Here is a 15574-nt window from a genome sequence, read left to right on the forward strand (position 1 = left end):
CCCCACCCGAGGTCTTGCTGCGTTGCGTTTCAGTTCCTTCCCCAGACTGTGCTCCCACTTCCTCAGGACCTTGCTCCCGGGATCCCTCTGCTCCAGACACCCTCCCTCCACCTGGCCCTGCCTGCCCTGCCCCTGCCGAGCCAGCGGCTCTGTTCTCTGGTAGACAGCCCATTCTGGGGAAGGACACCTTGACCTGTCCAGATCAGATGCCACACGTACGCTTTCACAGTGCGCGTCACACTGTATTGCGACTCTGATTCACATCTGTCCTCGTCGTGTGACCACTGTGTCCCCAGCACCCAGGGCAGGGCCTGGCACACACAACCCTGTGAACATTTCTTGACTGGTTTGGTCAGGGGACAACACAGGAGTGATGCCGAAATGCCAGTTAAACCGCTCCCTTGCTCTCCTGCAAGCTTAGGTCACCGTGCCCTGGTTCACATGGCTATTTTCAGCCCAAGTGACTTGACACCCAACAACACATGTGAGTCAGCATGGCAGGGGGCATCGCCCCCCCACTTTAGAAAGGAGCAAACTGAGATGTCTCGTAAAATCTGTTCTTCTATGGACACAGAGTGGAGTGATCTCTCCCAGCTGCTCTTGCTATCAGTTGTGGCCATGTGATAAGTCCTCCTTCTCAGAGCGTGCAGGGTAGTGAGAGTGCCCCTCCAGGTCTGGCCGAGAGACCCTCCCGCAGGCATGCCTTCACCTCTTTCCAGGGCTGGCTCGGGTGCTAACTTGGAAGCTGCCGTCAGCCTGGGTCCCCGGATGCTTATGTGCAGGACGGCTGCCTTGACAAACTGAACACCTGCCCAGAACTGTTCCTAGGGCAAGAAATGAACTTCTATCGTGTGGAGGGCACTGAAACTGCGGGGCCTACTTGTTACTGTAACCTAGCATACCCCAACACATACCCTGAGGCTCGGAAAAGATAAACAACTCCCCCAAAATACTAACAACCAATGTCAGCTCCAGAATCCACGTTTTAATTGAGGATCTTCCCACAATTCAGTGCTGAGCTACATTCACCACAGCATATTTCATTCAGCTGTCTCCTTCTCTGTCTTCTCTGATGCCACGAAACATCAGCTACCCAGAGCCCACCTAGCACCAAACCAGTACACAGGAGGCTCTCAATATTTTATTTTGCACACACTTACATAATGTTTCCCGTGTGCCAGGCTCGGTTCAAAGGTTTTCATAAACCTTCATTTAATTCTCTTAACTTCATGAGGGACACATTATCGTCATCTCCACTAAGAATGAGGAAACTGATGAAGAAACTGAGGTACCACTATCTCCCTAGTGACTAATCCAGCAGCTGGAAACCTCCCAACCCAGTCAGAGCATTTCTAGTCCTGAACCCACTCCCGAGCCCACGGGGCTCAGCAAACAGTGACGTTCTGCTTCACTAAAGACTCGCTGCTTCAGAGTTGCTGGTTCAGATCTCTGTTGAATGATTTTTTGTACCACACTATTCATCTATAATAACATTTATTTTCTACAGAGAATGAAATGCAAGCAGTAGAATGGCTTTAAAAAAAAAAAAAAATCCTCTATGGCTGCATTTGTGCAGCAGGCCCGAAACACTGATCCAAACCACTACGAAAAGACAATGCCTTTGTGTAACCGTTTCTCTCTTGTAAGGCAGCGATTCCAACCTTCTGGAGTGTGACCCTCAATTTGCTTGTTTGGATTTTGTGGCACGCTTCTTCCTCCCCTCCTCCACACTCAGCTGAAACTGCTGTATTCTGCATATTCTGCAAAAGCAAATGGTTTTGAGAATCCTGTGCCAGCCCTTGAGACAGCTGGAGACACCCTGGGGTGCTGTAACACCGAGGGTGGGAACCACTGATCTGACAGAGGAAAAAGGGTGCAGGGAAAACTAGCGTATCAGCATCTTTCAGAGCTGCAGCACGATCCAGAGTGCGGCAGCCCAAGCACAGCCACCGCTCACACTCACTTTCAAGGTTAGAGCAGGTGAACACCACCTTGCGGGACTCCCAGCTGCCTCTCTGCTCCACACCCTTCGCTGGCGGTTCCAAGACAGCTCATACAGCAGTTTTCAAGGGCCCCTGTAATCCTGAGTCGAGTGACCTGTAGTTTTGTACTCAGCCCTAGCCTAGGCACCTTCGAAGCACAAGTTAAGCGAAAGCATCATCCCTGCCTTCAAGGACATGTTAGTCTAGGCAGGAAGACGAGACACACACATAATATGCTCTCTTGTGTCATGGATAAGATCTAAGTGTTCACAGAAACAGAACCTCATTTTCTCCTCTTAGAAATCGCTGTGTATCTGGGCTGCTGTTAGGTGGACCTACAGTTAGGGACCTGCCCCGATCCCACAAAGTCTCCAAATACAGAAGACATTTTGGCAAAAGAGAGCCAAGTAGCCTCTTGCTAACAGCTAGACCCAGGCCCCACGCCCCAGTGCAGAGATCTGGCAAACAGAGCTGGGCTCGAGATTGACTGAAGCAGGTCCTAAGTGGGGTCTGTGTGTTCCAAATACCTACATCCAGAAACTCAGGTCTGGATCTTGCCACACTTACTTGATCTGCAACAGCAAAGACACAAGAGAAGGATTTGCCCCAATGCCCAATATATGGACCACAGCAAGCAGTGCCCAGACCTGACATGGGGCCAGATTCCAACACCCTGGGGATGAGCCTGGAGACGACGCTGGGCCCAGGTGGAGGCAACAGTCTTCTTTGCCAGGAGAACTAATGCAAAAAAAGGATGGACCCCAGCCATCTTGACTGACCCTTTCCTAGTGTCTCTCTGGGACCACCAATGTGACTGTGTCTTCAAACTGTTTTTTTTTTCAACATCTCTCCATTGAAATCTTAACCTTCTGGGTGACATATTCCCCTACATAATTGTTACAAGGTACCACTTTTGGAGAAAGTGCTTCCCTCCACTGCTAAGAGTGAGAGGCATGAAAGGGGAATAGGGTGAGGTGGCTGGAGCCCAGTCCATAATGGTTACCTTGCCAGGGAGAGACCCACATGGTGAGTTTCAGAATTACTCTTACCAGGGAGTCAGGAGGCCTTGAGCAACCTGCTTCTGCTGTTAAAGACCATCTGAGAAGAACTAGGTCTTGAGCTGCATAGGGTGTGGCTCTTCCTACACAACAGAAATCGAGCGCCTCCAGGCTGAACGAGTTACCTAAAGGAATCTTGTTCCAAGGAGGTCTCTCATCTCAGGGGAATGAACAGTGACAGAATAAGCAACCGATCATCTTATTTGCTAAGACGATGAGTTACAACCTGAAATAAATCAGCGTGAAATGAGAAAACAGAAAGGGAAAGATGACCCTTTTCAAATTGCCAGTCGAGTTTCAGTTTACAAAATCACAGGTTAGTGATAGGAATGGCAATCATCAGGCGTCTTGGTCACAGTCCGAGTCTCAACAGAATCATATTAAAAAGTATTCTAGTGAGCTCATTCCTGGCATCCATCACTGCAACATGTAACACTTCAATAAACTGTGTCCTTTGATCATGGGAAGAGAAACCAAGAACGGCGCTCCAGGGCAGGGAGCTAAGCAGGGAGTAGTCCCTAAACCAGCTCTGCGGTAGACAGAATACTGCTCTCAAAGGTGCCCACGCTTAATCCCTAGAACCCGTGAACACGTTGCCCTACATGGCAAAAGGAACTTTGCAGATGTGATTAAGTTAAAGGTGTTGGCGGGTGATTATCCTGCACCATCCCTGTGAGGCCAATATAATCACAGGGTACCTCTCAAAGGGAGGCAGAAGGAACAGAGAAGGAGATGTGACAAGTGAGTCATGAGTGAAGAAGGCAGGTAACCTCAAGAAGCTAAAAAATATATGGAAACAGATTCTCCCCAAGAGTCTCTAGAAGGAAGCACTGCCTGTGCTTGTCTGAGGCCACACGGACCAAGCAATCTTTATAACTTCCAGAAATCTACGGTCACTACAAACGGCCCTCACCTTATCACCTCCGTGCTGTGTGCTTCGTAAATTCACGGTGTAGGGAATTATATTCAATATAATCTCCAGGTCTGAGCTTGAGCAGATGTGCAGTCATGTAACAAAGCCTCCATTATAACACAGCCGGGGAGGCAGGTGTTCTGGTTAGTAAAGCGCTCCCAGGAAAGACTTATTAGAAAGTACTGAGACCCCTCCCGTGAGCCACTCATAAACAGGACTCCGGGCTTCAGAGTCGGGCCTTATCTACCCCACGGGAACTTCTGGTTCTCCAAACGCAAGAGGGCAAAAATACACACTGCTCAGTAAACACAGCTGGGCTTGCTCTGATGACCCAGGTCAGAGCTGTCACTGAAGTCGGCAGCAGCACTGTTACCGGCAGTCGTCCTGGCTCAGAGAGGCTGGTCTCAGCCTCCTAGAGCACCAAGCCTGATTCGGCCCTTTGCTCAAAGGCCCTGGAGCTCCTGGAGAAAACCAGCCATCAAGCAGCAAGCAGCACCTTGTGGACCAAAGAGCTAACACAGGAAATGAAAGAGGGCCTAGAGGGCTTTATCATGGACTCGGAGCCACCAGAAATAACCCCTGCAGTCATGATGTAGCTTTTGACACTTTGATTTTAACCTAATGAAACTGATTTTGGATTTCTGACTTGCAGAAACTGAATTTTGGATTTCTGACTTTCAGAGAATAAATGTGTGTTCTTCTAAGCCACCCAATGGGTGGCAATTTGTCACAGCAGGGATAGGAAACACATGAGTTTTCCATGAGTACAATCACCTCCACCCCACTTTGGGTAGGACAGACTCCCAGCAAAGCCAGCTGAGGAGAATGGACCCTTGTGATCAGCTTCACCTCACGTTAGAGACGAGTCACCCTGCGCACACATCTCAGAGCAGACTGGTTTAGCTCCCCACCGAGGAAGGGGGACGGCCATTCAGCCCCTGAGGCATCTCCTTCCAGCCTCACTGCCCTTTTCTGCCTCCTGACTTCTCTCTCCAGCAGCCCACAGCTGGAGCTCTCCCCAGTCCTCTCCTCCCACTGCAGAGGGATGAAAGAGGGCCTCTGAGGTAATAGAGCTACGGCCTCTCAGCCACACCTCCACAGCCAAACCTCAGGCCAGAGCAAGTCACCTTAGAAGATAAACTGGTTGTATTTTAAAAAGCAAAAAATAAGGAAAAAATATTTAAAATTAAAACCTCCTATGAAGGGCTTCCCTGGTGGCGCAGTGGTTAAGAATCTGCCTGCCAATGCAGGGGACACGGGTTCAATCCCTGGTCTGGGAAGATCCCACATGCCGCGGAGCAACTAAGCCCGTGTGCCACAACTACTGAAGCCCACATGCCTAGAGCCCGTGCTCCACAACAAGGGAAGCCACTGCAATGAGAAGCCCATGCACCGCGATGAAGAGCAGCCCCCGCTCACCACAACTAGAGAAAGCCCGCGAGCAGCAACGAAGACCCAATGCAGCCATAAATATATAAACAAACAAATAAATAAAAATCCCAAAACCTCCTATGAAATAAGAGTCTGCACGTTCATGTTCACAAATCATCCTAAACTACTGGATGCAAATTATTTTTATATCACTTGAGTTTCAGAAAAGGTCAGTCAGTCAGTAAGGCCTCTGCCATTTCCCAGCCAGCCAAGGTCTGCTCTGCCTTCCGCAATCTGGTCCAAACGTGGACAAGCCCAGGCACGGGGAAGAAACAAGCCCCAGGGTAAGCTGCAAGGAAAATTTATTGTTGTTATTGTCTAATACACTTAACTACAGTAATGAGTTCCTTATATGCTAATATATTTCTTCTCATTACCCATTTTACTTTTATTCCTGGTGATAAAAGTCTTGGGTAACTCCACCCTTTGTGTATTCGTTACTATACTATTCTTGTGTGACCATTAAACCCAGATCCATAAGGTCCAGTCCTGAAAGAATAATGTGGTTGAAGGAACATAGCCCCAAGGTCAAAAATCATTTTAACAAATAACACAATTCCTTTACTTGCTTTTTTTCTAAAACAGCTAGTGGGACATACATACATAAATTATGGTAACATCTTTTTTTCTCCTTGCCTCTTTTCCCTCACACCCCCAGCTGTCCCAGGCATCTCTCCCCACTATTGCTATAACCTCTTCATTCCCAGCAGCCCTGGCTTTTCCTCCATGCAACCACTTCTTCATCCTTTTAATACACGGACCAAACTGCCTCTTAATGAGCAAGGAAGGAGAACTGAGGGGGTAGAAACTGGGTTGGAAATCATGGGACTTTCTTTGGTTGATGGAAAGAAGTGAAGAAGTAGCATTCACTTTAGTATTAATGAGAGTGTCATATACTGTCATCATACTACATATGACACTGTATTATTTATACAGAGACTGAACTCCTCTAGGGCAGGGACCATGCCTTGCTTATCTTTCTTTTCCTAGTGCCAAGCAGAGGGCCTCACACACACAAAAGATACTAAGTGGCTGATGGAGCAACAAGCAAGTGAATGAATGAGCTGAGTACATGGTGGAATATGTTCTCACCCACTCGCCTCTGTTTAGCAGCTGATTTTAGCCCCTTACACACGTCTATTCTGGGAAAATATTATAAAATACAGAGAGTCATGAAGAAAAAAAATTATTCAAGTTGACTGTTTAGAAATAAGTCTCTTGATTTTTTGTTCTATATACTTCTACATTTATCTCATTTATCATTATTTTTTTTACAAAATAGAATCCAGTAGTGCATATCTTTTTATAGCTTACTTTTTTCCTCCTTAACAACATATTGTGAACAACTTTCCATTTCAACAAACGTCACTGTACAGCACTGTTTTGAACAGCTGCTTAGTATGCTATGGCATGGATCTACCGTAATTATTTTACTCAGTTGCTTTTTCTTAGTTTAAAATAATTTATTATTATAATTGATGCTGTGAAAAACACTTTAGACTTATTTAAAATTTAAAATTAACTTTTGAACAGAAACAAAGTATTTATAAAACATACGTACAAGATCGTGTAAAATAACAATGATTGAGTAAATTAGTTGTAAAACTAATATTCGTTATTAGATGTATATTAGATGTCTTTAATGCAAAGATATCCTTTTGTAATTTCTTTCTTTTGTTCAATATTTTGTTCTTAGAATATTATATCAATGTTATTACATGTAGATGTAATGCATTGATTTTCACTGGTTATAGTATTCTACTTCTTTCTATTTATCTTCTATATATCACTAGATAACAGATCACTGTTATCACTGTAGACTATATCACAGTTTACTTATACATTCTTCTGTTGCTACACCTTTAAGTTGTAGTTTTAAACTATTATAAATGAAGCTGCTAGAACTTTCTTGTTCATGTCTCCCAGCATAAAATATGCAAGAAATTCTGAGAGTATATACCAGGAGTGGAATGTCTGGTTCCTATGGTATAAGTACTGTCAGCTACACTAAATAAGAACAAACTTTTCCAAAGGAGTCATACAGTTTATATGCTCATCAGTGGTATATGTATTAGAGTCCCCTGATGTGTGCTTTTTCTTCAGGATGACCATCACTATTTCTGGTCCTTTGGTTTCCATATAAATTTTAGAACCAGATTGTCAAATTACATACACACATTCATATATACCTGATAGAAAGTTAATATACTGATCATTTTAGGGGAGAATAAACTTCTTTGCAATATTGAGCTTTCGTATCCATTAATTTATGTGTTTCAATAAGTTGTCATGACCCTTTTTCCATGAATATCTTACATATTTCAATTATATTAATTCTTAGAAACTTTATATTTTTGATGTCAGTGATTTGGGTATCATTTTAAAGTATATTTTCTCTTTCTCGCTGTGGTATAGAAATGCAATTAGATTTTGTATATTAATTTTATATTTAACAACCTTATTAAAATATATTGGTTAATCCTAATAATTTATTCACAGTCATTTGGATTTTCTATAGAACCATATCAGTGTGAAAAATCAGTTTCATCTCTTCCTTTCCAATTTTTATGCTGTTAATTTCCTTTTCTTGCCTTATTGAACTAGCTATGTCATCCAGTGCAACGTTCAATAAAAGAGACATAGCAGGAACACTTAGCTTGCTCACGATCTTAAAGGGAATGCTTTCAATGTCTATTAAAAACAGCGTTTGCTGTAGGTTTGTCACTTTTTATTTTGATACAATTTCAAACTTACAGAAAATAGAAAGAATAGTGTAAGAAAATTTTTTTTATCAGATTCACCTTTTTGCCCTATCTACTTGTCATTTATCTCGCTCTCACTAGAGATAGATATACACACACACACATATATACATGTGTATATATATACACACATGCACACTTTTGTGTGTACACACACACACACACGTGTATATATATACACACATGCACACTTTTGTGTGTATACACACACACACACACACACACACACACACACGATTTTGGGGGAAACATGTGTGAACAAGTTAAAGACATAATGTGCCTTGAAGCCTAAGCATATATTTCCTAAGATCAAAACATCCTTCTACGCTACAATTGTAAAATTCAGCATTGCTACAATACTATTATCTAATCCACAGTCCATATTCAAATTTTGTCAAATGTTCCAGTAGTGTTCTTTATAGCTGTTTTTCTTTCCTACTACATGATTCAACCAAGGATCATAGATTTAGTTATGTTTCTTTAGTGTCCTTTTATCTGGAACAGTTCCTCAGCTTTTCTGTGTTTCTTGATCTTGATATTTTTGAAGAGTACAGGCAAGTTATTTTCTATGATATTCCTCAACCTGGATTTGTCTGATGTTTTCTCATGACAAGATTCCAAGTTATAAAAATTTCACAAGAATACTACAAAACTGACATTTTGTCCTCAGTACATCATATCAAGAGGCACACGTTTTAGCTTGTCCTGGTACCAGTGATGTTAGCTTCAAGCAGTTGGTTAAGGTGGTATCCACCAGTGTCTCCAAAGTAGAGGTAGTAATTTCCCTTTGTAATTAAAAAGTTATTGGTGAAGTACTTTCAGAATATGTAATATTCTCTGTTCCTCATCAAAGTTTGGCTATTGGTTGTCAGTATCCACTGATGATTTTTTAAACTCCATCATTCTTTTTATATTTCTTATCTGGCATTCTACCAGAAGGAAGAGATTTCCTTTATCCCCATTCATTTATTCATCCATTTATATAAGAATGGACTCACGGATTCCTATTTTAGTCAATGTGTTATAATCCTGTTCCAGTTATCTTTTGTTGTATAACCAATTATTCAAAAATCTTGTGGCTTGAAGCAACACCACCTATTTCACTATCTCTCACAGTTTCTGTGGGTTAGGAATCTGGGCAGGACTGATTCTGGCTCAGGTCCCTAATGTGGTTGAGGTCAGACAACATCTGGAACGGGAGCAGTGGGGGACCAGCCAGCTGTTGGGAGCTTGTCGAGCATCTCTCTCTCTCCACATAGTCTCAGAGTCTCCTCATGAGGTCTTCCCACATTGGCTCATTTGAGTCCCCTCAGAAGATGGTGAGTTCAGAGTAATCAGACCGTTTACATGACAGCTCAGGGCTGTAGTGTGAGTGATCCAACCACCAAGGCAGAATATTTGTTACCTTTTATGACCAAGCCTTAGAAGTCATGTAGCATAATTTCTATCACAGTCACAAGCCCCACCTGAATTCAAGGGGTGGGAAATAGATCCCATCTCTTAATAGGAGAAAGGGCAAAGAACACTGTGAGAAGATTTGTGATGGAGATACTGCTGCAGACATCTTTGGAAAATACTGTCTGCCATGTTCCACCCTCTGACCACAACAATTCACATACCTCCCACATGTATGCACGCCATCCTCTCCTTAATATCACCAAGTCTATTAGTGCAATAACACAAAGTCCAGGATATTGTTATCTAAATCAGGTTCAGGTTCAGATAAAAGATCTTGCTGTGATTTATGTCAAAGAGTGTTCTGCCTATGTTTTCCTCTAAGAGTTTTACAGTGTCCAGCCTGTAAAACTTTAATCCATTTTGAGTTTATTTTTGTGTATGGTGTTCAGGAGTGTTCTAATTTCATTCTTTTACATGTAGCTGTCCAGTTTTCCCAGCCCCACTTATTGAAGAGACTGTCTTTTCTCCATTGTATATTCTTGCCTCCTTTGTCATAGTTTAGGTGACCATAGGTGCATGGGTTTACCTCTGGACTTTCTATCCTGTTCCATTGAGCTATATTTCTGTTTTTGTGTCAGTACCATACTGTTTTGATGACTGTAGCTTTGTAGTATAGTCTGAAGTCAGGGAGCCTGATTCCTCCAGCTCTATTTTTCTTCCTCAAGATTGCTTTGGCTACTCGTGGTCTTTTGTGTTTCCATACAAATTATAAAATTTTTTGTTCTAATTCTGTGAAAAATGCCATTCGTACTTTGATAGGGATTGTGTTGAATCTGTAGATTGCTTCAAGTAGTATAGTCATTTTCACAATACTGATTCTTCCAATGCAAGAACATGGTACATCTCTCCATCTGTTTGTGTCATCTGTTATTTCTTTCATCAGTATCTTATAGTTTTCTGCATACAGATCTAAATAGACATTTCTCCAAAGAAGACATACAGATGGCCAAAAAGCACATGAAAAGATCTTCAACATCACTAATTATTAGAGAAAAGCAAATCAAAAGTACAATGAGGTATCACCTCACACCAGTCAGAATGGCCATCATCAAAAAAATCTATGGGGGTTTCCCTGGTGGCGCAGTGGTTGAGAGTCTGCCTGCCAATGCAAGGGACACGGGTTCATGCCCCAGTCCGGGAAGATCCCACATGCCACAGAGCGGCTGGGCCCGTGAGCCATGGCCGCTGAGCCTGCGCGTCCGGAGCCTGTGCTCCGCAATGGGAGAGGCCACAACAGTGAGAGGCCCGCGTACCACAAAAAAAAAAAAAAAAAAATCTATGAACAATAAATGCTGGAGAGGGTGTGGAGAAAAGGGAACCCTCCTACACTGTTGGTGGGAATGTAAATTGGTACAGAAGTAGAGTCACAGATGTAGAAAACAAACTTATCATTACCAGGGGCTAAGGTGGGGAGAGACAAACTGGGAGACTGGGACTGACATATACACATTACTATGTATAAAACAGATAACTAATAAGTACCTACTATATAGCACAGGGAACTCTACTCAATACTCTGTAATGGCCTATATGGGAAAAATTTAAAAGAAAAGAGTGGATATATGTATAACTGATTCACTTTGCCGTACACCTGAAAATAACAACACTGTAAATCAACTATACTCCAATAAAAAAAAATTTTTTTTTAAAGGCATACCCTTAAGATCTTTAGAAGACCTTTTCTTTTTTCTTTCTTCTTCCTTTTCTTTCTTTTCTTTTCCTTTCTTCTTTTCTTCCTTTCTTTCCTTTCTTTTTCTTTCTTTCTCTTTCTTTCTTCCTTCCTTTCTTCCTTTCTTCCTTTCTTGTTGGAAGAGTCTAAGATACTTTAAAATTTTTGGAAGTTTTAAAAAAGAATTTTACAAGCCTTCCATGGATTTGATTTTTGCCTTGAAATATTTTCTTAATTTGACCAGTTTTTTGCTGCCATCTTTGAGAGGTTGAGAATGAGAAACAGTTTTATTTTCAAATTCAGTGAGTCCTGGCCCCTTATATCCTCTTATGTTTTATCACAGACAAGCAGTAGCCAGGGGGTTCTTTTGATATTCTGCCTGATTATCTGTTTAGCTGGATCATTGAGTTCATTTGGTAAATTTCCTATTATTGTATTACCACAGGTGACAATATTACCAAATCATCCTCTTTCATCCAACTTTTAATAACGTTTTCCTTTCTTGCCTTTAAGCTCTCACTGAGGGCCTCCTCAAGGCTCTTCTAACATTCTCACAAAGCCCTTTAAGCTCTCACCAGCAATCTCTTTAAGGCACTTCCTGCTTCTTCCTCGCGCATCCAGTCCCAAAACCAATGTTATATGCCTTGATTTTTTTGCTGTGGCACCATTTCACATCCCCGTCCCAAATCTATTACAATTACCTATTGCTATGCAGCAAATCACCACAAAACTTAGCGACTTATAACAACAACAAGCTTTTTATTACTTCTCAGTATTTCTGTAGGTCAGAAATTTGGGATGGCTGCAGCTGAGTGGTTTTGACTCAAGATCTGACGTAGCTGTAGTCAGGTGGTGGCTGAAGCTACAACAGTGGGGAGCTGAAGCTGCTGGGGGCTGAGGCAGCATTATTCTTTCTCCATGAAGTCCAGGGTTCCTCCATGTCGTTCTTCCTCATGGACTAGTTTGGGCTTCCTTAGAGCATAGTGACCTCATGATAGTTAGACAATTTATATGGTAGCTCAGGGCTCCAGCATGAGTACTCTAGCCAGCAAGGTAGAAGCTTTCTTGTCTCTTATGATCTAGTCTTGAAAGTCACATATTATCACTTCCACCGTATCGCAAGCCCACACAGAGTCAAGGAGAAGGAGCATAGACTACACCCCTCAGTGTGAGGGGTTTCAAAGGCACATCATAAAAAAAAAGTACAAAATGGGAAATACTGCTGTGGCTGTCTTTGAAAAATCTGTCACAAATATATTACTATCCTCTCTTTTCTTGTTTAAGTCTAAATTGCCCAGATGTGTCCAGTGTGAGCCCTTTCAAGTTGGCAACTGTATCCTTTTGACAAGTTCCCATGATTTTTTGAGCACTGCCATACTTTCTGGAACAAAATAGTGTTTCAGATTCACTGTGTACTTTTTCTGCTCCACTGGTGCAATGAGCCATTTCTCCAAGAAGTCTTGGCTCCCTAGAGGAGAATCTGGGCACTAAAGGCTTTCATTGCTCCTGGGGTATCATGCATCTGGCCCATCTGAGCAAACAAAGCTAGGAAATGTTACAGACATACAAACATACACAGACACACTTTGAGTTCTTACTGATACTTGCAACTCTAATTCAACAACAAAGGGTACATTCTAGACGTGACTCTTTCCATATTTGTAACCCCCTTTCCTAACAGTGAGAAATCTGGTTCTCATTATACTCAATATATTTACTCATTTGTCTTCTGTTGAGTTCTTTAAATTATGCTTTATTAAGTTAGATAAGTTCCCTTCTATTCTAGTCCTCCTTTTCTAATGCTTTTTCTTCTGAAATAATATTACATATTTCAGATGCTTTTCCTACATCTAGTGAGATCATCATGACTTTTCTACTTAAATTTGTTGCTGTGGAGAAATACATCAGGACATTTCTAGTGGCAACCTAAACATAAATTTAGGGGATAAACCCAAAGTATTATGTTTCATTATTTTTTATTAATACACTACTAAATTTAGTTTGCTAATTTTTTTTTTTTTTTTTTTTTGTGGTACGCGGGCCTCTCACTGTTGCGGCCTCTCCCGTTGCAGAGCACAAGCTCCGGACGCGCAGGCCCAGCGGCCATGGCTCACGGACCCAGCCACTCCGCGGCATGCGGGATCTTCCCGAACCGGGGCACGAACACATGGCCCCTGCATCGGCAGGCGGACTCTCAACCACTGCGCCACCAGGGAAGCCCTAGTTTGCTAATTTTTGTTTAGGAATTTCACAGCTATGTTTAAAACCCACCTTTCTTTTTAAAATACCATTCTTGCCAGATATGAGTATCAAGTTCATTCTAGCCTCATAAGTGTACACACTTTTTCTGCATTCTAGAATGGTTTGTGTGAATTGAAATTTTTATTCCTTGAATGTTTATCAATTTATTTGTACTTGTATCTGGATCTGATAATCAACTTCGTGGGAAGATTTCTAATTAAAAGTCTGATTCTATTTCTTTAATGATCATAAAACTGATTGGGTTTTTTATTTCTACTTAAGTTTTGTAAAGTTTTATTTTAGTTTTTTCTTTTTCAGGAATTTGACCGTTAGAGCTTTCAAATTTATTGGCAAAATAAGATTCTGTTACTGTTTTAATTTCTGCAGCTTTAATAATTACATCTCCTTTTATTCCTCCTATTACATATTTATTCTCTCTCCCTCGTCTCCTCCTTCCCTCTGTCTGTCCTTTATTCCCTCGCAAAGTTCTGTCCGTTTTATAAGTTCTTTCAAAGAATCTGCATTTGGCTTTGTTTATCCTTTCTGTTGATTTGTTGTTTCAACTTATATCATTTCTTTGTAACGTTCTTTGTTATTCACTTCCTTCTCCTTTATTTGGGTTTCCTCTGCTAGTTTTTACCCACCTTTGTGAGTTGGATGTTTAATTCATTGACTTTGGGCCTTCTTCTACTTTAATGGAATTACTTAAGATGATGGGTTTCCCTCCAATTTCTACCTTAACTGCATACCACAAATTTCAGTATGTGATGTTTGTTATTGTTTAGTTAAATATTCTCATTTTTTCTTTGGCTCTTGTATTATTTAGAAAAGTATTTCATCTTCAAACATTTTTTGTTTGGGGAGTATTTCTAGTCATCTTTTTAAATTTCTTACTTTACTGCATAGAAATTTTATGAGAACTGCTCTTTGGTTTAGCTTGTGGAAAGATTCTTAAACTTTCTGTGCACACATGCGGAACACATGCCTTCACCACTTGTGTGTACTCTGGGTTACGATTCTGAACCTTCCTTTTAGTTCTCTTTAGTTACGTCTAATTTGCTCTTAAATCTATCTATTGATTTTTAAGATTTCAATTACATTTTTTCATTTCTAGACATTATACTTGGTTGTTTTTCAAATAATCAAGATCATGTATTATAGCCTCACTCTTTGTTTATATTTTCGCTTTTTTTAATATCTTTGTAAGATATTCTACTTTTTTCCTTTTTTTTTTTTTTTTTTTTTTATGCTGTACCTGTTAATTCCAATATCTGAACTTTTGTTTTTACTGGTTTTCACTTTGGTGTCTTTTTTATTGTTTTTATGTTTTTGGTTTTTGACTGTGAGCTCACATTCCTTGGATGGTAACCTGTCAAAATCATCTGAGACCTCTGTTGAAGAAGGATTCTTCTAGACAGGATTTGCATTTCCTTTACCATGTCCCTGGGAGCACTACCGACAGGACAGTTTTGAACTAAATTCTTGGTCTGAGGTCTTCTCAGACCAGTCTGCTATATGAATTCCACTGAAAACCTGGCTCGTGGCTCTAGTTCTCAGAGGAGATATTTTAACCCTTCACTTGGCACCAAGGCTGGGGGCAGGCAGTTTTCTTCACTCATCCCTGGGGGGAGACAGGTGCGTTTGTCTTCCACCCTCACACGACACATGTAGCCTCTTGGGGCCTCAGCTTTAGGTGGACCAGGTTTCCTGACAGACTGATATGTCCTGGGCTGGGCTCCTGTCCCCCATATATCTATTTTTTTAAATTAATTAATTAATTTTTATTTTTGGCTGCGTTGGGTCTTCCTTGCTGCACGCAGGCTTTTCTCTAGTTGTGACGAGTGGGGGCTTCTCTTGTTGCGGAGCACAGGCTCTAGGCACGCAGGCTTCAGTAGTTGTGGCACACAGGCTCTAGAATGCAAGCTCAGTAGTTGTGGCGCATGGGCTTAGTTGCTCCGTGCTATGTGGGATCTTCCCGGACCAGGGCTCGAACCGCTGTCCCCTGCATTGGCAGGCGGATTTTTAACCACTGCACCACCAGGGAAGTCCCTGTCCCCCAT

General features: G+C 41.7%; 1 protein-coding gene across 1 annotated transcript in view; it reads right to left on the bottom strand.

The window, feature by feature from the left end:
* Positions 1 to 15574, bottom strand: part of FSTL4 (follistatin like 4) — a 443193-nt gene that overhangs the window by 364034 nt on the left and 63585 nt on the right. The window lies entirely within an intron of this gene.

This window comes from Phocoena phocoena, chromosome 3 (assembly GCF_963924675.1).
Source record: "Phocoena phocoena chromosome 3, mPhoPho1.1, whole genome shotgun sequence".
Classification (NCBI taxonomy): Eukaryota; Metazoa; Chordata; class Mammalia; order Artiodactyla; family Phocoenidae; genus Phocoena; species Phocoena phocoena.